Raw genomic sequence first — 24018 nt, 5'->3', positions numbered from 1 at the left:
AGCCTCTTGATAAAAGTGAAAGAGGAGAGCGAAAAAGTTGGCTTAAAGCTCAACATTCAGAAAACTAAGATGATGGCATCCAGTCCCATCACTTCATGGCAAATAGATGGGGAAACAATGGAAACAGTGACAGACTTTGTTTTTTGGGTCTCCAAAATCACTGCAGATGGTGACTGCAGCCATGAAATTAAAAGACGCTTGCTCCTTGGAAAAAAAGCTATGACCAACCTAGACAGCACATTCCAAAGCAGAGACATTACTTTGCCAATAAAGGCCCATCTAGTCAAAGTGATGGTTTTTCCAGTGGTCGTGTATAGATGTGAGAGTTGGACTATAAAGAAAGCTGAATGCCAAAGAATTGATGCATTTGAACTGTGGTATAGGAGAAGACTCTTGAGAGTCCCTTGGACTGCAAGGAGATCAAACCAGTCTATCCTAAAGGAAATTAGTCCTGAATATTCATTGGAAGGACTGATGCTGAAGCTGAAACTCCAATACTTTGGCCACCTGATGTGAAGAACTGACTCATTGGAAAAGACCCTGATGCTGGGAAAGATTGAAGGCAGGAGGAGAAGGGGACGACAGAGGCTGAGAAGGTTGGATGGCATCACCGACTTGATGGACATGAGTTTGAGCAAGCTCCAGGAGTTGGTGATGGACAGGGAAGCCTGGCCTGCTGCAGTAAATGGAGCCACAAAGAGACGGACACGAATGAGCGACTGAACTGACCCGAACAATGTATCTGCTTATTTAAAAAATAATATATCTTTTCTGTCAACCTTTTGAGAGAAATCTTTGCACAAAAGTGTTCTGCAGTGTGGGATGGCCCTTTCTTAATTGATTGTCTTTCAGGAATTAAGGAGTTTCTTAGGAATTAGAAAAAGACTGTTTCTTTTGGTGCACACAACCCCAGCAAAGACTCTTTCCCTCCTGTTGTTGGAAGTGCTCCTAGGGCAGGCTTGGTTTCTACTCCACTTTCCCCATCAGCCACAGGCCTTGGGCAGGTCACAAAAAATACTTGAAGGCCCTGGGGGTCAGGGCCCTTCACTGGTGCCTCTGAAGCTCCCCCGCTTGACAAGGACAGCTGTCTTCTCTGGCGCCTATAGTAGGCCTTATTCTGGGGTATTCCATAGATGATTTTTGGGTTTCCCTCATTGTTATGAAACTCTCTACTGCAAAAGTTAACTTCTTTTTTGCCCAGTTGCTTTGTTTGTTTGTTTTTTTAATATTTATTTTTACTCATTCATTTATTTGGCTGTGCTGGGTCTTGGTTGCCACATGTGAGATCTTCTCATTGCAGCATGTGGGATCTAACTCTCTGACCAGGGATCGAACCTGAACCCCCTTCACTGGGAGCACGGAGGCTTAGCCACTGGACCACCAGGCACCTGCCTGGCTGTCTTTAGTCCTGCCCTCAAAGTCAACTTACTTTTACTTCCTTCATTTTTCATATGTTGGCAGAAAATGCTTTTCTCATTTATCTCGACTCAAGTCCTTTATCCTCTCACTGTTCCCCTTTTATTCTTTTCTTCCTAGAAATTTCTTATCTCTTGCCATCCCACAGGGACCCCTCCAAGGACAGAAATGCTTTTGCCTTGTGGCATTTATCCACAGTCTTCTCGTCTGGTGCCTTGGTAGGGGACTGGTCCCTTCAGGTGGGCGTGCAGGCCTTTTCCTGGGCAAAGATCCCAAGGAAGGCCAACCAAGGGTAACTGGATTTCTGGGGAAAGCCCAGAGGCTCTAGAAAGCCTTTCTAGACAGTTCTATCCACTGTTGCCATAGATATCAGAAATAATTTCTTTAGCACTGATCTGCGTAAGACTCTGTCAAATACTGTTTTGAATTACAAATGAAGATTGTTCCTATACACCTTACCAAACACACATGTTAAAAATGGCAAAGAGTAGAGAAGAGATCATTTAGAAATTTGGTGACAATTTTGTGAACAATTTGTTAGTACAGGTTGGAAGAGGGGGGAGGTGTAGAAAGGGTTCCAGAATGCACCGTGGTGGCAGAAAAATTATTCTGAGCAGAAGACATTTGAGTTCCTGAAATTGCTTATCTGCCTAAAAAACAGAGCCAAAGAAGTAAAGAAATTCAATTGTCATAAATCCCTTTCCCCAGGAGCAACTGGAGATGACAACTCTCAGGACACACTAACATAGACACTGTCACAGAATGATCACATCTCCTATCTACTCCCCTAAGGGCCTCCCCAATGGCTCAGCAGGTAAGGAATCCACCTACAATGCAGAAGACTCAGGAGACCCGGGTTTGATCCCTGGGCTAGAAAGAGACCCTGGAGGAGGAAACGGCAGCTCACTCCAGTATTCTTGTCTGGAGAATTCCATTGACAGAGGAGCCTGGCAGGCTACAGTCACGGGGTTTCAAAGAGAGAAACTCAACAGAGTGACTAAGAACAAGGGCTCTTTTATCTTACCAGAAAGTCATGTCTTCCTGTAAATGTTGTTCTCCCTTCCCCTTCCCCTACTAAGATGGTATAAAAGCCCTACTTTTTTTAACTGTTCCTTTGAGTCACATTTTTCTGTGAATTCTTGTAGATACATAAAATAATATGTGATTAACAGGGAACTGTATTCAACATTCTGTGATAAACCATAGTAGAAAAGAATATGAAAACCATATTATATGATATACCATAATAGAATATGAAAAAGGATGCATATGTATGTATAAGTGAATCACTTTGCTGTACAGTTGAAATTAACACAACATTGTAAACCAACTATACTTCAATAAAACAAATTTAAAAACAAAAATAGGGGCTTCCCTGATGGCTCAGTACTAAAGAATCTGCCTTCAATGCAGGAGACACAGTTTCCATCACTGGGTTGAGAAGATCCCCTGAAGAAGAAAATGGCAAACCACTCCAGTATGCTTGCCTGGAGAATTCCATGGACAGAGGAGCCTGGTGGGCTACAGTCCATGGGGCCCAAAGAGTCGGGCACAACTGAGCACGAACAACCATGCATTTTTAAAAAATGCAGTGGGGCAGCCCTGAGGGAGGAGCTCTCACACACGTCACTCACCACAGCTTACGGACACAGGCAGGAAGGAAGATTTCCTCCCCCCACTCCCCATCAACTACAAGCTGCCCACCACCTGCAGCTTTGAAAAAACAAACAAACAAAAATAATATTAAATTAAATTTTGTCTTGTCTCTCACTAATCTGTCTTTTTTCAGTTTAGTTTGCAGGACTCCAAGAACTATATCTAAGAGTTTAGAGGAAAAGTGTATCCTCCCTGACAAGTGTTTAGTGTAGGTTAAGGGGAGAGAAATAGTGGCTGCTCAGTTACTCTAAGACAGATAATATTTTGCAAAGCATAAGCAAGTGGAAAGTTGAAAGATTCCTTGGTATCTTTAAAATGTAAACTTTATACAAATCATGCAAATCATGATGCTTTTATACTGACCTTCAAGTTATTTCTGGTATGTTACATTTTGCATAATACCTCCATTAACCTTGACTGCTTGATTAGAAAGCAGAATGACAGGAAAAGGACTATATTAAGATATTAACACTGGATCTCAAATATCCAGGATTCTAGATTGGAGGAGAAGAACAATATTACTTCCCATTGTCAGGAAGATCCCCTGGAGAAGAGCATGGCAACCCACTCTGGTATCCATGCCTAGAGAATCCCATGGACAGAGGAGGCTGGCAGACTACAGTCCATGGGGTTGCAGAGAGTCGGACACGACTGAGTGACTCAGCACAGCACAGCACAGAATTGTCTAATCTTCTAATATACATAGTATTTCTTTTGATAATTCTGTTAACGTTTTAAAATTTTAAACTAGTTGTTGTTTAAAATGTACAAAATACTCTTGGTAAAACATTTAGACCACAAACAAAATGAATGAACCACACAGGTGAATTTCAACAGTTAAGTAAACAGCAATTAGTAAGCTCAAGTGCCAAAATTTTACATGAAACCTTACTCCTCTTTCACAAAATTTAGGACAATGACAATAAAGGTACATAATTTTTAGGAATCTACTTGCTGCAATAAAACTCTGTAAAAAGGAAAGCAAGAATATATATGGCTGAGTCTCTTTGCTGTTCACCCAAAAGTACCACACTGTTGCTAATCAACTATACCCAACACAAAAAGTTAAAAAAAAATAAAGAAAGAAAGAGAAAGATTAATTCAGGATGAAGATGATCCTGCCTCAGGTAGAGACAAGGGGATGCGATGGGAGTGAGGAAACCATGTGGCTACATGTAAATTATTAGAAAGATCTTAGCTTTTTTGTTTGCCACGGCACTTACTGCAGTATTTAATAATAAAGGGGAGAAAAGAAATTGAAGTTCAGAAATAAATAAAGCATATTGGATCTCCAGTCCAATATCCGCCCCCCACCCCCCAAAATATCCACTGTATCGGTTTCTCACATATCCTTCTAAAATTTTTCATCTTAGTATTTGTATTCTAATGGTCTATTTTAAAAGCAACAAGTAGCCTGCAAGCACAACTCCCAGGGAAAAAAGTGAGGTCATGAATGACGTTGCTGGTGTTAACAGTGATTGCAAGAAGAGACTCTACAGTAACTTGCACTGTGTACGGTACAGTGAAGGCTTTGGAAAAGCAATACAATCTTAAGCAAAGAGCCTGAAAACTAACAACAGAAACCAACAGCTTCCTCCTAGCTCAACCCAAGCTGTCTTCCCCTCAGAGTCGCTGGACAGACAAGTCTTGAAATGTTTTCTGTCTGCCCTGAATTCCTATGATTAGACTAGAACAATCAGAGTGGCTGGTAGGGCAGAGGGCTGTGAACAAAGCCCTCCATGTTTCCACCCACTAGAAAACCACAGACTTCTCAGGGCTTGCTCCCCAAAACGTCCACTTCCTCAGTCAAACCACCCCGCTCACATGCCCACTTGACCTGCGTGTGCAGAAAGAGGGCAGGAAGTAGAGATGAAAGAGGAAATTACATCCCTCACAGTTGCATTGAGGGACTTAGATGTCGTTGCCTGGTTTAGGATGGTGGAATTCTGCACCAGCCCCTCTGCCCCTTTTCAGCAATGGAGCTTGCCCCATTTCTTCAACGAGCAATTAGATGTCATTAACATTTCACCCCACAATTGGACTGTAACCAGTAGGGTGCTGGTAAATACTTAAAAACTGGCTCCATAAATAATGTTTGTTTATTCCCATGGTGTAAATACTCCCACTATGGCCAATTTCAGGCTACCAACATGATATCACTGAATGCACAGTTGGGAAATGATCAGTACAACAGGCTCTCATGAGCTGGTTTGAGCAGGTGCCCTTCTATCACTAAGTCTAATCCTTTCATTATAGTTTATTATTATTTGGCTATGTCCTCTACAATTGGCTGATATTTTACAGCCAAATCCCTGTTTCTTCATTTTTAAATACTTATTATTTAATTTTGACTGTGTCAGGTCCTAGTTGGAGCACGTGGGATTTTTGGTGCATCATGCAGGATTTTCTGTTGCTGGCACACGGACCCCTTAGTTGTGGCGCACAGGCTGAGCCGCTCCACAGCACATGGGTCTTTAGTTCCCCAACCAGGAATCGAACCGGTATTCCCTGCATTGCAAGGCAGATTCTTAACCACTGAACTACCAGGGAAGGCCTTCATTTTTAAACGTGGGAAAATAAGACCTTCTCCAGACTATTGTGAGAATCCAAATGACAAGCACATGAGGTTTTCAATTCATGTCAGTTTTGCTCCCCTCATCCTTTCCTTCCCACATTGCACTTTCACTCCTCTCCCTCATTGTGAAGACACATTCCCACCAGGGATCTAAGTCCAAAGAAGGGCCAGCTGGAGCCCAGGAGATAGAGGAGGTCTCCACCTGATGGCCAGCTGGGATTCCAAGAGGATATTTCCTCCTAGAAAGGTGCTAGCGGACTGTACACAAAATTGAGGTCTATGCCATGAGTGGACCTCCCTGCGAAAGGTTCTGTTTGTATTTGGCATTCTCCCTAGTGGTGCCCTTGGGGATCCTTGTGGAAATAAACAATAGGTCCTACTTGGCGCAAACTCCAGGAGACTGTGAAGGACCAGGAAGCCTGATGTGCTGCAGTCCATGGACACGACTTAGCAACTGAACAACAATGACTTATGTGGTGACAGGTCCTACACAACAGTGAGTTTCACGTGGTGGTGGATGCTACAATAGCACTGGTACCCTACTGTACCATAGATATGACACGGGTTAAGCAGGTGATTGTGGGGTTGCTCCATTTCCTATGGAAGGCATTTCTCTGGGAAAGTGCATTACTAGCTCCAAATTTACATAACCTATACTGAATTCAACCCATTACTATTTGGGGGCTATAAATATATAGACACCATGCTAACAAATAGATACTACAGGAGGTTTAAAAAATCTTCCTCCTCTAATTATGAAGTTACACCTCTTTCTTTTTAGAGCCAAGTTTCTAGAAAGAGCAGGATTAACTTCCTCTTGCTCAGTGGCCACATGGTCAGGTTTCTCTTCATCCAATTTCCTGACACAGCTCTGGGATAAATCACCCAAGGTTTCTGAAGTGGTTTTGAAAATATATCCACAAATTCTTGGGTACTTCTCCCCTAAAGAGATGGAATGTGATTCCCATCCCTGTGAGAGTGGACTGTGCATAGAGACTTGCTTCAAGTGAACAGAAAATGGCACAGATGGTGGGTTATTACTTCTAAGATTAGGCTGTAAAAAGACTACAGTTCTGTCTTGGATCACTTTCATGGAGAAAGCTACAGATACACCTTGGAGATACTATGGGTTTTGTTTCAGAACACCACAATAAAACAAATGCTGAATAAAGCAAGTCATATGAATTTTTTGCTTTTCCAGTGCATATAAAAGTTATGTTTATATTATACTGTAGTCTATTAAGTATGAAATAGCATGAAGTCTTTAAAAAGTACTTACCTTACTTTAAAAATACTTTATTACTAAAAACTGCTAACCATCTTCTAAGCCTTCAGTGAGTCATAGTCTTTTTGCTGTCGGAGTGTCTTGCCTTGACGCTGATGGCTGCTGACTGATCAGAGTGGCAGGTGATAAAGGCTGAGGTGGCTGTGGCAATTTCTTAAAATAAGACAATAATGAATTTTGCCTCATTATTGGACTCTTCCTTTCATGGACGATTTCTCTGTAGCATGCAATGCTGTTTGGTGACATTTTGCCCATAGTAGAATTTCTTTCAGAATTGGAATCATTCCATTCAAACCCTGCCACAGCTTTGTAAACTAAGTTTATGTGATATTCTAAACCCTTTGCCATTTCGGCAATCTTCACAGTATCTTCATTAGGAATAGATTCCATCTAAAGGAACCACTTTGTTCTTGTGCAGGAAGCAACTTCTCATCTGTGAAAGTTTTATCCTGAGGTCACAGCAATTCAATGACATCTTCAGGCTCCACTTCTAATTCTAGTTCTCTTGCTATTGCAGTTATTTCCTCCACTGAAGTCTTGAACTCCTCAAAGTCATCCATGAAGGTTGTAATCAACTTCTTCCAAACTCCAGTGAATGTTAACATTTTAACCTCTCCCCATGAATCATGAATGTTCTTAATGGCATCTAGAATAGTGAGCCCTTTCCACAAGTCTTTCAATTTACTTTGCCCAGATCCATCAGCAGAATCATCATCTATGGCAACTACAGACTTATGAAATGTATTTCTTAAATCATAAGATTTGAAAATCAAAATTACTTCTTGATCCCTAGGCTGAAAAATAGATGTTGTGTTAGCAGGCATGAAAACAACATTCATCTCATTGTACAGTACATCTCCATCAGAGTTCTTGTGTGACCAGGTGTATTGTCAATGACCAGTAATATTTTTCAAGGAACCTTTTTTTCGGAGAAGCAAGTCTCAACAATGGCTTAAAATATTCAACCATGTCATAAACACATGTGCTGTTCATCTAGGCTTTGTTGTTCCATTTATAGAGCACAGGCAGAGTAGATTTAGCATAATTCTTAAGGACCGTAGAATTTTTGGAATAATAAATGAGCATTACCTTCAACTTAAAGTCACTAGCTACATTAGCCCTTAATAAGAGAGTCAGACTGTCCTTGGAATTTTTCAAACCAGGCATTGACTTCTCCTCTCTAGCTATCAAAGTCCTATAAGTCTGTTTTGTCGACATTGAAAATCTAGTGTTTAGTATAACCACTTTTATTAATTATCTTAACTAGATCTTCCGGACAACTTGCTGCAGCTTCTACATCGGCACTTGCTGCTTGACCTTGCACTTTCATGTCATGGAGATGGCTTCTTTCCTTAAAACTCATGAACCAATGTCTGCTAGCTTCAACCTTTTCTTCTGCAGATTCCTCACCTCTTCCAGTCTTCATAGAATTGAATAGAATTAAGACGGAACTTTGGATGAGGCTTTGGTTTAAGGGAATATTGTGGCTGGTTTGATCTTCTATTCAGACCTGTAAAACTTTCTCTTTATCAGCAATACGGTTGTTTGCTTTCTTTATCATTTATGTGTTCAGTGAAGTAGCACTTTTAATTTCCTCCAAGAACTTTTCCTTTGCATTCACAACTTAGCTAACAGATTGGTTTGAGGCCAAAGTCCTATCTCAGCTTTTGACATGCCTTCCTCACTAAGCTTAATCATTTCTAGTGCTTGATTTAAGGTGAGAGACATGTGACTCTTACTTGAACACCTTAGAGGTCATTGTAGCCTAATTTCAGTTTTTGTTGCATCTCAGGGAATAGGGAGGCCCCAGAAGAGGGAGCGAGATGGGGGGATGGTCAGCGGGTGGACAGTCAGAACGCACACATGTATAGACGGAGCTAGCTGTCTTACACGGGCACAGCTTGTGGCCCTTCCAAATAATTACAATAGTAACAACAAAGGTCACTGATCACAGGTCACCATAACAAATATAATAATGCTGGAAAAGTTTGCAATATTACAAGAATTACCAAAATGTGACACGCAGACACAAAGTGAGCACATGCTTTGGGAAAGTGGTGCTGACAGACTTGCTTGAAGCAGGTGCCACAAACCTTCAGCTTGTATAAAACGCAGTAACTGCAAAGCCTAATAAAGCAAAGCACAATAAAACAAGGTGTGCCTCTATGTCGAGAGCCATCCCTTAGAGAGGCCCACAGGGGAGAACCTGAAGCCTCCAGCCAAGAGCCATGTGAGTGACCGTCTTGGAAGTCGATCCTGAGCCCCAGTCAACCCTTCCAAGGCTGGAGCCCTGACTGACAACTTGACCACCAACCCATGAGAGACCGTGAGCCAGAACCACCCAGCTAAGCCACTTCTAGCTTCGTGACCCTCAGAAAGTATGTAACATATTAAATGTTTGCTGTTTTAAGTTGCCAAATTTGGGAGTGATTCATTATACAGTAATGGATAACTCAGTAGTGATATGCAGTAAGTAAGTACATCTACCTAAGATATTCAGTCACGGATAACTAAGCTTTCTAGGGCTCAAATATCATGACTGTGTTTTTACCCTTTACTTGACTCAAGTTCTATATACGTGATACTTCTTGTTCTTTTTCACACTCCCTTCTAGAATCATGAAGCACTCTGCTCTCATCTTCTGTATAGTCCCACTTCATGAATCAACATTTCTCTGCCCATCCCTTCCCTTGGGTTCCCAGAATTCTATCTTTACCTTATTCTCTTATTACTTTACACACACTGCCCTATCCACTCTCACGATTTTTATTAACACTTGTATTCTTTTGAAGGCAGCTGACAATTCAAACTCTCAGAAGCTGATAAAGAATATATTGCCTCATATAATAACTGGGTGAAGGGTTGGGGAACAGGGCTGGCGCTTACAGAATTCCTACAAGATCTGCCAAAATGTGCCCCAGGGACTAGAACCCAGGACTCAATACTTCCAGGGCATTTCATCTCTCATTACTTCTTATCTCTGCCTGCTCTGGTTTCTCTCTGAATGTTTGCCACATTCTTTCCCTGCTACAGACAGACTCTCTCTATAAACTGGAAAAGACAGCACCATATCTGTCCATCCCACCACATGGAGTGGTGGAGAAATAGTTCTGCACAATATTTCTATTCAGAAATAGTTCTGAAGGGATGACATCAGACAGAAATGTCCTATGTCCACCACACTGGGGAATGGATGGATGACTCCATCACTGGCCTAGTACTGTTTCCTGAACTCCAGAGCTATGCATCAGCTGGTTCCTGGCCATCTCCAGGTGGAAGGATTTTGGGGACTATGTTTGCTTGCAAGGGCTGCCTCAACAAGGTACCAAAACTGGTTGGCTTAGAACAGTGAAATTTATTGTCTCACAGAGAAGTCAGAAGTCCCAAATCAAGCGGTTGACAAAGGCCCTACTCTCCCTCTGAAGGGCTGGGGGACGATCTGTCCCGGGCCTCTCTTCCAGCTTCTCGGCGTATGGATGTGTCACTCCAGTCTCTGCCTTCATCTTAGCGTGGTGTCCGCCTTGTGCGCATGTCCGTCTCCTGTGTGTCATGTCTGTGTCCAAATTTCTGCCTCTTATAAGGGCACAGTCATACTGGATTAGGACCCACCCTCATGACTTCATCTTAACTCGATTACATGGCAAAGATCTCATTTCCAAAGCAGGCCACATACTGCTGGACTCGGGGTAGGACTTCAGCATACGAGCTTCAGAGGGACACCACTGAACCCAACACAGGCACAGGAAGAATTCCCATAGAGAATGCACTATCTTTGCTTGTTCTTCTCCCCTTCCTGTTCTCTAAATTGATTCCTTTCCCCATATACACTGGCCTGGTTAGAGGTAGTATTACATGTCCTGCCATCCAAACCAAAAAAACCTGGGTGTCATTATTTCTTCTATACTTAATCTTTATTAAGTCCTGCCAGGGCTACACCTTAAATGACTCTTAAATAGGTCCCTCCCTCTCCAACGCCACGGTGACACTGCTTTAGCTCAGGTTCTTAATACTTCCTGCCTGGATGTTACCAAAAAAAAAAAAAAAAAACCCTGCATGGTCTCTTTACCTCCATTTTGGGCTCATTGTTCTGTCCACTCCACTCCCTCCCCTACCACCAATACATCCAATACCAAGAAGCCTGTGTGATCTGTCAAAATAGGAAAAGTTTTTTCTTTCTTTTTTAGCTACTTCAGAACTTTTCCAGTAAGTCCCAATAAATAAAGGCAAAGCACAAAGCTATTAGTAAAGCAACCCCCCACCCTACCCTGGCCCTGATACTGTGATCCTTCACGGACTCACCTCTGGCCATGCTTCTCTCTAATCTTCTCCCAGACTGAAACAGCAGCAATTCCCCTAAGATCAGGTCTCTGTTCCTCCCCACTGCTTCCCTGTTAAAAGCCTCCCCATTCCTTAAGGATTAGTTCAAGAACTTTTTCTGGGAAACCTTCTGTCTTAGTCTGTTTAGGCTGCTATAACAAGAAAGCCATCCACTGGCTGGTTTAAACAACAAACGTTTATTTCTCACATTTCTAGAGACTGAGAAGTACAAGACCAAGGAGCCAGCAGATCGTGGTATGGTAAGAGTTCACGTCTGGCTTGTAGCAGCATGGATGGAAAATAAAAAATGGAGCCAGTATTGCTAAGAGAGCTCCCTGAATGGAGATAGAAAGCCACCGAGGAAATGTGACTTATGCACATCTCAGCCTGATTCTGGATGGATTCTGACCTTTAGACATTTATTATCCTAACAAAGGTATCCAGCACAGCTAACAGAAACTCAAGACACTTATCTGACTCTTACCCTAAAACAACTTGTCACACTCATCCCTGAAAGACAAACATTTCCTTTCTTGCATCAGAGCGCAACTTCATGGCTTTTGCCTTGATAAGCCCCTAGCTCTTTCTCTTCCCCAGAACACTCTTTCACTTTTACCCAAATCTGTGTCTCCCAAATGGCAATGCTTTTTTTTTTTTTTCATAAGAAGATCTTTTTAATTTTTTAATTTATTTAATTTTTGGCTGCACTTCATTGGGTCTTCATTGCTTCATTCATTTGGGGCCTCATTGCTTTGGCCAGGGATTTCTCTAGGTGTGGTAAGCAGAGGCTACTCTCTGGTGTGCATGGGTCTCTCATCACAGTGGCCTCTCTTGTTGCAGAGCACAGGCTCCAGGCATGGGCTCCAGGCACGGGGCTTCAGCAGCGCAGCACATGAAATCATTTGTTGTGGCGCACAGGCTTAGTTGTTCTGCAGCAAGTGGAATCTTCTCAAACCAGGGATCGAACCTGTGTCTCCAGCATTGGTAGGTGGATTCTTATCCACTGCATCACCAGGGAAGTCTCTGAAGTGCAATTCTTAGGGCCTCAAATTTTAGGACACTGATCTAGCGTCTGACAATTGCTGGTTGGTGTGGGAAAACTCCCCCTTCCTCACTGGAATTGGAGTCAGAATCCTTTTAGGCATTGATCCCTCTGGGCAGCAGAGGGTGAGGTGCTAGATGCTGGCCAAGGGAGTTCTCTCTGGTACCAGAGGGTGGGTGGACCCACCGGCAGAGGCCCTGTCATAGGCAGCTGGCTGGCAATGATGACTCAGATAATGATGACTCGGGTGATGATGCTGGGCTCCTGGACCAGTGTTCCACCCGAGGCCCTTTGCTAAGTCCTTTCACCCAACTCTTTCTGGCAGGAGGCCTCCTCCCTTCATGGGCAACTACAAAACAAACCAGGCAAGTGCCAGTCATAGAAGAGCGGGAATATTCAGTTCCTACCATGAGACAATGGCCTCTCCTTTAGAGCATAAGCTAGGAAGGACAGGGACTGCGTCAGCAGCTTTGTAGACCCAGCGCAAAGCACAGGTATACATCGAGGGTGATAATACCAGCAACTGCCATTTATGAGCACTATCCAGGTGCAGGACACTGCTAGAAGCTTAATGTGTGCTCAATCTTTTAATCTTCACAACAGTTAATGAGGTTAGGGCTATTATTTTCTCTATCCCTCAGATGAGTGAAACAAGGCTCAGAGAGGTCAAGGTATTAACTCAAGGTTGGACACCTAGTAAGAGGCAGAGTAGGGATTTGAGTCTTGGCTGTCTGGCTCCAGAGCCCCCAGTCTTAGCTTTTACACTCTATAGCTGATCAAGTAATAAGGATTAATTTTAATAAATATAATAAAATGAACATGCCAATATCCCATTTTATTAAAGTATACACAAAGTCACTTTTAGGGCCTCAGGAAGGTTATCTCAAGGCTGTAGTTTTCCATCCTCTAAAGCAGCTGAAACATGAAACCGCTGTCTGGGTTTCATTGACTACGCTAAAGGCTTTGACTGTGTGGTTCACAACAAACTGTGGAAAATTCTTCAAGAGATGGGAATACCAGACCACCTTACCTGCCTCCTGAGAAATCTGTATGCAGGTCATGAAACAACAGTTAGAACCAGACATGGAACAATGGATTGATTCAAAATTGGGAAAAGAGTATGTCAAGACTGCATACTGTCATCTTGTTTATTTAACTTTTATGCAGAGTACATCATGTGAAATGCTGCGCTGGATGAAGTACAAGCTTGAATCAAGATTGCAGGGAGAAATATCAATAACCTCAGATATGACACCACCTTTACGGTAAAAAGTGAAGAGGAACTAAAGAACCTCTTGATAAAAGTGAGAGAAGGGAGTAAAAAAAAGCTGGCTTAAAACTCAACATTCAAAAAACTAAGATCATGGCATCCAGTGCCATCACTTCATGGAAAACAGATGGGGAAACAATGGAAACAGTGGGGCTCCAAAATCACTGCAGATGGTGCCTGCAGCCATGAAATTAAAAGACGCTTGCTCCTTGGAAGAAAAGCTACGACCAACCTAGACAGCATTTTAAAAAGCAGAGACATTACTTTGCTAACAAAAGTCTGTATAATCAAAGCTATGGTTTTTCCAGTAGCCATGTATGGATGTGAGGGTTGGACTATAAAGAAACCTCAGCACCAAAGAACTGATGCTTTTGAATTGTGGTATTGGAGAAGATTCTTGAGAGTCCCTTGGACTGCAAGGAGAGCAAAACAGTCAATCCTAAAAGAAATCAACCCTGAATATTCATTGGAAGGACTGATGATGAAGTTGAAGCTCCAATACTTTAGCTACCTGATGCAAAGAACAGACTCACTGAAAAAGACCCTGATGCTGGGAAAGATTGAAGGCAGGAGGAGAAGGGGTTAACAGAGGATGAGATGGTTGGATGGTATCACCAACTTGATGGACATGAGTTTGAGCAAGCTCCGGGAGTTGGTGATGGACAGGGAAGCCTGGCGTCCATGGGGTCACAAAGAATCGGACACGATTGAGCAACTGAACTGAACTGAACAGAACAACTGGGGCTGCTTCCCAGGAAGTTCTTGTGGTAAAGAACCCACCCACTAATGCAGGAGACACGGGTTCAATCCCTGGGTCAGAAAGATCCCCTGGAGGAGGAAACGGCAACCCACTCCAGTATTCTTGCTGGAAAATCCCTTGGACAGAGGAACTTGGCTGGCTACAGTCCATGGGATTGCAAAAGAGTTGGACACGATTTAGTGACTAAACAACAACAAAACAGAACAACCATTGATGAAAAAGACTGGAACTGACCAGAAAAGATTTTCTACAACTAAAGATATAAAGAAGGAACCATCTTCTTTCAGGTGAGTAGGAGGTGCAATACAGTCAAGATGCATGTCCCCAGGGTAGGTGACCCACAAAAGAGAAGATAAATATTGGATTTGTTTGTTCGCCCCGAAGTTTGTTTGTTCACTGGATACGCTGTTCGATAAAGTTCTTGGTTAAAGTGAAAAAAATGTGTTTTTTATTTTACTTAAAACCAGAGGAACATTTTGGCCAACCCAATACCATTGTAGAGATTCTACCAAAGGGAGTGAAGGATCCAAGACCCACATCCGGCTCCTCAGCTCAGGGGTCTTGTACAAGGAAGACAAGCACCCATTTGTATGGCTTTGAAGGCCAGTGAGGATTTCACTTTCAGGAGACCCAGAGGGCTATGGGAAAGAGAGACTGCTCTTAACGGACTCACACAAAATCTCACACTCTCTGGAACCCAGGACAGAGGCTATACTTTGAAAGGAGCCTGGGTCAGACCTTACAGAGTCTCCCAGAGTAAGGAAGCAGCTAGAATGCACCCTGGAGACATAGACACTGGTAGAAGCCCTTTTGGGGAACTCATTCTACCATGTGGACTATGGTGCTAGCAAGAGCCATCTTGGAATTCTCCTTTTAGTTTTTTAGCACCAGGACCCAGCCCCACCCCCACCACCAGACCCGACTGATGGGCACCAGTACTGGGACAGCTCAGGCTGAGCAACTAAGAGCAAGGACACAACCTCACCCACCAGCAGACGAAGCTGCCGTAAGACCCTCTGAGCCCACGGCCAGCCCTGCCCACCAGAGGTCCCAAACCAGGCCCCTTACATCAGTGTGCAAGCACAAGGTCCAGGAACCCCAGGCCCCTGCAGTCAGAGATTCTGGGACCCAGCGCCACCCACCAGGGGACAGACACCTGACCCAGAATCCCTGACCCACCCACCAGCGAGCCTGCTCTGGCAGCAAGACCAGCCTCCCCCGGCAGCTGGTATAGATACCACTGGCAGGATAACTGCAGCCCACCTGCCTTCAGGCCAGCACCAGCCCTGGACTGGCTGGGCCCTGGCACCACCCACCAGCAGGCCAACACAGCTTCAGGACACCCTGGACTGCACAGCCAGCTCTGTTAGGAAAAGGTCCCACCCAACAGCAATCCAATACCAGCTCTGGGACCCCTGGGCCCTGCAGCCAGATCCCAGGACCCAGATCTGTCCACCAGTGGGACAACACAAACCCAGGACCTGGCTTCACTGACCAGTGTCTGGGGTCCACCTCCAGGTCTGCTGGACCCCAACTCCACCCACAAATGAGCCAACATGAGCCCTGCCCCCTCCCAAGATTCTATAGCCTGCTGCCCTGTGACCCAGCCCTGCTGCCAACCAGCAGCCTCTGCATGAGACAGGGTCTGGTACCAACTGGACCAGGGAGCAGCCAAGCCAACCGGATCACCCACAGTCAGCCTGCCACAACAGAAGGACCCACACCAGTCACACAGGGAGCACCCCTATAGCTTTGGTGACGAGAAGGGGTCATAGGATACAAATTATCACATATAAAGTAAGTAAGCTACAATCATACATCGGATAACACAGGGAATGTAGCCATTATTTTATAATATAGATAAGTGATGTATAACCTTTAAAAGTTGGGACCCACTATGTCACACACTCCCCTGGAGAAAGGATAGGCTACCCACTCCTGTATTCCTGGGCTTCCCTGGTGGCTCAGACGGTAAAGAATCTGCCTGCAATGCAGGAGACCTGGGTTCAATCCGTGGGTTGGGAAGATCCCCTGGAGGAGGGCATGGCAACCCACTCCAGTATTCTTGCCTGGAGAATCCCCATGGACAGAGGAGGCTGGTGGGCTACAGTCCATGGGGTCGCAGAGAGTCAGACATGACCAAGCAACTAAGTAGAGCACAGCATGTTGCACACTTGAAATTTACGTAATATTGTAAATCAACTGTATCTCAATAAAAAAGAGGGAGAGAGAGAAATAAGTTGCACTGAAAAAAATTAATCAGTATAGAAACCTTCAGTGTTTTTTACCTATAAACCCCAAACCAAAAGCTATGAGAGCAAAGACTCCAATGCACCATGGTAGATTCATGATGGAGTAATTCCTCACATGGGTCACTGTTATGGGTTGAAGTGTTTCTCCCCCCAAAAAAGATATGCTAAACTCCTAACCCCCAGCACTTCAGAATGGGACCTAATTAGGAAACAGGGTCTTTACAGATGAAGTTAATATGAGATTATTAGGGTGAGATATTAGGGCAATATGATCAAGCCCCTTATAAAAAGGGGAAATTTGGACACAGATAGAAACACAGGGAGAATGCCAAGTGAGGATAACGGCAGAGATCGGGGGACCTGTCCAAAAGCCAAGGAACTCTGCAGATGGCCCGCAAACCCCACCAATGGCAGGCTAGAGTGCTGGGACAGGTTCTCCCTCCCAGCCCTCGGAAGGCTCCAGCCCCGCTGACACCTTCATTTCAGATCCCAGCCTCCAGCTGCGAGATGACATATTTCTGCTGTTTAAGCCCCTACACGCTCTCAAGTTGGTGGTGGTTCCTTGTTACTGCAGCCTAGCAAGCTCACACAGCCAGTTTTTGTAGATGCCCCTGGGTGTTTGGGACTTGAATCGACACTCATGGTACACTATTCACCTGGGATTCTCCAGGGAGGTGAGCACGGAAATGAAAAGCAAGGGATACATAGCGTAAGTCCCAGTGGGCAGAAGAGGGCACAACGTGATCTCGGGATTGAACTGCCATCTTGAAAGATGGATGATATTAGAGCTAGCAGAGAGGGGAGGATTTTAGGTGGAGGACCCAGCGTGAGAAAGGGGTTGGAGGGCAAGTGTTCATGGGTGTTGGGAGAATGATAAGTAGACAGTATGACTTAAGAGAAGGGGGATGGTGGAGAAGAATTCATAAGACAATGACATGTCAAATGAAAGTCTTAAAATATCATATAATTCCACATGTCAGAGATGAACAGAGAGTGCATATAAACACTTATTCAGTAAACATGCTCTTGAATGTTTATTGTGTTTGCAATACTAGGCCAAATGTGGGCATAATTCATGAAACCCCAAGACAAACTAAATGCTGAGACTTCAGCCAGCCTTCATCTTTCATGACAGCAACAGTCAAATTGACTTTCCAATTTATAGCCGGTTGAGTGACTTCTTTAAATAGTCCTAGTACTAAACTCCTTTGAAGACACTGATTATGGAAACAAGATTTTTATTAATGGATCCCAGAAATGTGTGTAAAAAAAGTCCTCTAGTTTTATAAGCATGCAGGTACTAACAGACAGAGTTACCATGTCTAATGCTATGAGTTAGAAGATTTTAAGAGGAAATACATCTTTTCACTAAAGCCTTCCTGAAGCCCTCCTTCTGGTAAAGATAATCAGGAATGAAACTTAGGCCTCAAAAAAGATATTTTAAAAAGTTAATGGGTTTCAATACTCAAGTTGGAGGTTTATTAAATTTCTTAAGTACACTTTAATCTTTCTATAATCACCACCTGTTTTGTTCAGTTCTTATGACTGCCTACTCAGGGACACTGCTAATTCAAGTCATATTTATTTTAGCTTTAGTCAATATTTGACCTTTTTAGTAAATGTTATACTGTTGATATTATACTGCTTAAACATTTATTAAGAAGTGAAAGTTGAGTCTTTACCTCATTTAGTATTTATCTTTGAACAGACCAGGTACAGCACCGATAATCATAGAATTCAGAACTTATTTTATTCAGCTTGAACAAAAGTCATTCTGTGTGCTTGGAAGTGTACAACCAAAGCAGTTCAACAAAGAGAAATAAACCTGTACAAGCCCATTTATTAGTGATTCCACTAACTCCAGCCCTTGTTGGAAAAAACTAGTTGATCTTAAAATTGCTAATTAATTTTTAATTAATCTTGAAGCAAATGCTGAGTATGTCAGTACACTCACAGCAATTCTGTACCTTGAACAGTCCCTCATATTCTACATTTCTTTCTTTACCAGGTAAAATTCTGAAAATACAGTGCTCTTCCTCTCCGAGCCAGAGTGCGTCAGCTTCAGTGTGGCCAAAGCAGACTTGCAGAAGGTGAGACTGGAGAAGGGAGACTCACTTCTCTGACACCAGTAAGTGCTTTGAGTCTCACCAAGAAAAAGAGGAAGGCCATCATCTAGTGAACAGCCTGTGGATTTTGAACGCAAGCGCATTCATCTTCCAAATGTTTATGGAGCATCTCCTGTGTGCTACTTTGTACCAGGTACTATGCCAGGGGCTGAGGCTGTGATGTCGAAGCAATCAGACCACATTCCTGCTGCCTTGAGGAGAGACAGAAAATAGGCAGATAAATAAGAAAAAATTCAGATGTTGATTGTTTCCGGACATTTTTAATAGGATAATTTGGTAGATGATTGACTGGAGTCTCCTTTGGGCTGAGCATCAAAGAAGACCCCTCTGAGGTGACGACAGCTAAGTCTGAAAGAAGAGAAGGATCCAGTCATAGGAAAAGCAGGGAGAAGAGCATGCCTGGGAGAGGACAGTTATGCAAAGGCCCTGAGGCAGGAAGGAGTCTGTCAGCATCTAGGAACAGAAAGTCACAATTTCCCCCTAAATGTTCACAATGATCACGTATTATTTTATAAAAAGGAAAAATACTACCCTGGAAAAAAGTTCATACCCTTCAGCACTTGTGGGCATCAATCTTAGTGAAATTTTGAATGAAGAAAAAACTTCTAGGCACACTGATATTCAGGGTAGCATCATTAGTACTAGTAAAAAATAGAAAAAACCTAAATGCCCAGGTCTAGCTCTGTGTTTACATAAATTGCAGCATATTCACTTGTTGGGGATTATATAAAATTTTGAGATAAAGCTAAATGAAAACAAGCAGAATATAAAATGGATGCTCTCAGCTATACAGAACTTTAAAAGGGGAAAAAGGGAAATATAAAATGTTTCAAAATTGTGTTTGGGAATTATTACTTAGAATTCCATTAGAATTATTGTTAGAATTGTTTTTCTTTCTATTCTCCAAATGTCTTTAATAAACATGAATTACTCTTATGATTTAAGAGAAACCTTCAAATAATATAGTCCCTTTTCTCCTTTCTGCTTTGGCTGCTGCAAAATGTTTTTCCCTTCCCATCCTCCACCTGAGCTTTTCCTCAAGAGTATAAACATGCATGGATTCTTCTCTCACTGCAGAAGACATTTCTGTGGATAAAACTATGTATGAATGACTATGTAAACACCAATGAGCCACATACTATGTAAATTGGTAGCTTGGACAACCGTCTTATAGCATCAGCTCAGAGATGGCACTAAACAGTTAGCACCTGGATAATACATGGAAAGAAAAAGGCAGTGGTGGAAGGGGAGGGGAGAAAAGGTTTTGATATCCTGGTGGAAGTGGACCTGTCCTTCAGGGAAGGGCACCAAAGGTGGGAAAGCTAAGAGTTAGCCATGAAGCCCTGAGGGAGAATGCCTGCAGGTCTGAAAGCAGAATTGTAAGAAAACTAGGGTTTGGGTTGTGTCATTGATCTGATTCCCTGGCAAATAGATAGAGATTTGCAGGCGGGTAATTTATTGGTGTTGTGGGTTGAATTGTGGCCCTTCCCCACAAAGAAGTTGAAGTCCTAATCTCCATATCTGCATATATGACCTCATTTGGAAATAGTCTTTGCAGACATAATTAGTTAAGGTGAGATCATATTGAATTAGGATGGGCCCTTAACTCAGTACGACTGGTGTTCTTATAAGAAGAAGAAAAGTTGGACACAGACAGCAGGAGACCATCATGATGTGATGGAGGCAGACATTGGAATGATGCATCTACAAGGAACAACCAAGGAATGCCAGCATGACAAGAGGCTGGGAACAGACAAGATTCTCCCCTAAAGCCTTCAGGATGGAGTGTGGCTCTGCTGACAACTTGATTTCAGATGTCTAACCTCCAGAATTGTAAGAGAAAACATTTCTGCTGTTTAAAGTTGGCTAGTTTGTGATATTTTTTATGGCACGGCAGCCTTAGGAAGCAGATAGAGTTGGGAAGAGAGAGAGGGAGGCAGGACTAGGCAGTGGGAGACTTGAACTGTGATGTGGCTGGCAAAATGGCCTCAGCCCCTGGGAAGCTTCGGAGTTGGAAAGACCCTACAGAAACGTCTCAGATGGAGGCAGAGGGCCTTTGTGCCTCCAGCATCCATTTGTCATTGAATTGACCCAGGAAGGAGTGAAACCTCAGATCAGGCAATTTCCTTCCACTGGGGGCAACATCCTAGGGAGGGATGGCTGTGAGCCATCAGCTTTTACTTCCAGCAGCTGGGGCTTTGGGGCAGTGAGAGCCTCTGTGCTGAAGGGACAGCTGGGAAGGAGACCACAGCACCCCTTACCTGTGGCTGTGTTGTCTGAGCTTGGGAAATCTGGGGGCCCAGAGATAAAGGCCTATTTCTCTAGGGACCAACTGATTCTGGAGAGAGAACTTCGAAGGTGGGGGAGAAGCAGAGTGAACAGAGAAGATGGGCAGGGCTCTGAGAGCTTGAAGAGACATGAGATCTTTGCCGCAACCCCACAACTCAATGTCAGACTCTACCCAAAAGCTAAGGGAAGTGCAGCCTCCCTGTATGGTGACCCTCTACCCAGAGGAGGTATTAATAGAAGTCCTTTCTTACTGTCAGCTGAGATCAGGCTTCCTGTGACTCAGTTTTTCCCCCTTGCCAAACCAAGCCTTTTCCACTGTCACCTACTTGTTCCCAGCAGACAGAAGATATGTTGAGCTTAATTTTTTTGTAGTTTTCTGTACAGCTCTTTCCAATGACACACATTCTCTCCCATCCCCTTTCCCAGATGCTGCTGAGGTTCACTGCTTGGGAGCACCAGGGAGTGTGTCTCCCTTCCACCATCTGGCAGCTTTTCAAATATCAGAAGACAGTTATTATGTCCTCCCTAAATCTTTTCTCCAGGCCAAGTGTCCCCAGGACTGGATAAACTCTAGTTTCCTATCCAGCTATACAATTCATTACACTGGGCTATCCCTCAATCTTCTTTATATGCTCTTATTTCAAACATTCACTCAATCATCATATATTTACTAAACATCAATTTGAGGACAGAAGCTTCACTAGGTTCTGAGGATTCACCAAGAAAAAAGGAAACTTTCTGCTTTATTCTCTAAAGCAGAAAAGACAGGGAAAAACCAACCACAGTTGAGTGCAGAGGTTGAAGAGCTCAGGACATGTAGAGATGTACTGCCTAGATTCAAATGGCATCTCCTTCACTCACTAGCACTGTGTCTTTGAATTACTTAATCTCCTGACCCTAGTTCATTCATTCATAAAAGGGATAGATGCAATGCCTGCCTCATAGCATTGTCATGAGGGATTAAGTGGACTCAGACACGTGACACTCTTAAAACAATGCCGGCCACATTGTAAGAGCTTAGTGCACATGACCCATGGTTATTGCCATGACTGCTACTAAATCAAAGATTCTATGGGAAAGAGAGGCATCAAGGATGATGTTCAAGGTTCTGCCTGTTCCACTGATGGAGGGTAGAATGTTTACGGAGACAGGAGGAGGGGCAGGCCCAGGATAAGGTGTTGCGCTTAGTTTTGCTCATCTTAGGTTTGAGGGAATGATGGGGCATTCAAAAATGTTGTCAGAAGACAACAGATGTACATTTCTGCAGCTCAATTCACAGGCATAGGTTGGAAACTTTTATAACCTCTTAGTATCCTAACACCCTCTTCTGAAATCTCTCCGTGTTCTCAGCCTCCAGAAACAAGGTTTTCAGAGCGGGATGCGGTCCTTCAGATACGATCAGAGCAGCCGGGGGCCCTTATGAGTCTAGGCACGAAGGGCAGGTCTCACGTGTGGTCAGAGACGGCAGGCCCCTCCCTTGGCCAGTGCTGCGCTGGATGCCAGGCACACGAGGACCGTAACTCATACTTCTGCTCCCAGAGAGCTGGCTGCCAGCAAATCGGTCATTCCTGAGGTGGGTACAGAGCTCTGTCCTTACATGTCCTTTGTTTTTTTTAAGATCTCGATTTAGTTTCCATTAGGAGCCCCCATCCTACTGGGTGGCAGAAACTCAGTTTCAGTCAGTTTGGGTTTCCTCTGCCCCATCCCTGAGGCTGTCTGTCTAGGCTTCAGGGAGTCTCCTGGGGCACCCAGAAGGAGGTCTTGGAACCTGGCCATCATGTTTGCATTCCTCCACCGAGATGGCTGTTATCCTCTCCTGCTTCTAGGTTAAGGGTTCACAGGGCACCTGCTGAGCCGTCCTTCTGGCCCTCTCCTCCCACTGGGCTCCTAAGGCCTAGGGCTCAATGTCTCTCTCTCCTTCTCCTTCCCTACCTCCTTTTCTCCATCCTTCACTCCCACCCCACCCCCACCCCTTCTCCACACCTCTCTGAGACGGTCATGGGGAAAGGCTGGGAGGTCAGTCAAGACACTGTTCAGCTAACACACCATAAAGCCATTCCCATCACAGGTCCTCCTAGGAAGCCTGAGCCCCAGGGAGGCACAGGGTGCAGAGAGGTCATTTATCAGAGACCCACACTGTCTATCCACTCACCGATTCCTCTCTAAAACAGCTCCTCCAAACAAAATGCTATAATATAAAGACATTCTTACCATTTACAAATATTATCATACCTTCCAGTCCACCCCACCTCTGCCCCTTGAAGCCAGGCGGATCCACCACCCACAAGTCTAGACTCTATAATCTGTTGATTCTCATGGTTTTAACCTGATGTCCTCTCCCCATGGCCAGACTCCTAGCTCCATCATTTTTCTTCCATTCTAATTAGAACTTCACTCAGTCAACCTCACTGTGGCTCAGTCAAATTCCCACCTCCAGTACCTCCTGGTGTTTGAGGCAGGAGAGTGAGGTGATCAAAACCAGAGGCAGGCAGGCAGGTCAGAGAATGTTGGCTGTAACTGTAATCTAGGCAAGATATGACGAAGGCCTAAACTTAGGCAGGGCCAGTGGTATTCAATCCCCTTCCCTTGAGGGATGCCAAGGACATACCAAGCACCTGGCTAGAAGGTATAGTGCCACAATCCAATCAAGGCTGAGAGATCATGAGAATCACAAAAGCAGGAAGCAGGTCAAGAGGGATTCTGAAAGTATAATAGAGATGCTCCTGGTGGTTTTTGGTAAGACCCTCCAGCAGGCCAGGGAGGTATAACAATTATTAATACATTTAGAGGGACGATAAGGGACAGTCAAGGGAATGGAGAGAGTGCAGGAGAGGGAGATTTATCTACAGAAATCAGTAACCAGTAGGCGTGGAGAACAAAGAACCTGATAAACCCAAATTTCACATTGTAGGGAAGGAAAGACTTTCCTCTAGCCTCTATGTTCAGGGACTGGGACCTGCAAATTAAACTGACAAAAGACCAGATTAACAGGAAAAAAGGTATACAAATTTTATTTGATGTTAATATTTT

At 43.8% G+C, this 24018-nt stretch overlaps 1 long non-coding RNA gene across 2 annotated transcripts; it reads left to right on the top strand.

Annotated features, from left to right (window-relative positions):
* The first annotated feature begins 9131 nt into the window (after positions 1–9131).
* Positions 9132–19500, top strand: LOC133047954 (uncharacterized). 2 transcript variants are annotated; one of them, XR_009690921.1, is made up of 5 exons: positions 9132–9310; positions 11466–11509; positions 12090–12233; positions 13459–14608; positions 18582–19500. It is a non-coding gene; the product is annotated as an uncharacterized LOC133047954 (long non-coding RNA). The 2 variants fall into 2 exon arrangements; XR_009690920.1 differs by having other exon boundaries at positions 12090–14608.
* Positions 19501–24018: the final 4518 nt, after the last annotated feature.

This window comes from Dama dama, chromosome 28 (assembly GCF_033118175.1).
Source record: "Dama dama isolate Ldn47 chromosome 28, ASM3311817v1, whole genome shotgun sequence".
NCBI classification, from domain to species: domain Eukaryota; kingdom Metazoa; phylum Chordata; class Mammalia; order Artiodactyla; family Cervidae; genus Dama; species Dama dama.
The sequence above is the reverse complement of the archived record's forward strand: the minus strand, read 5'-3'. Positions and strand labels throughout refer to the sequence as shown.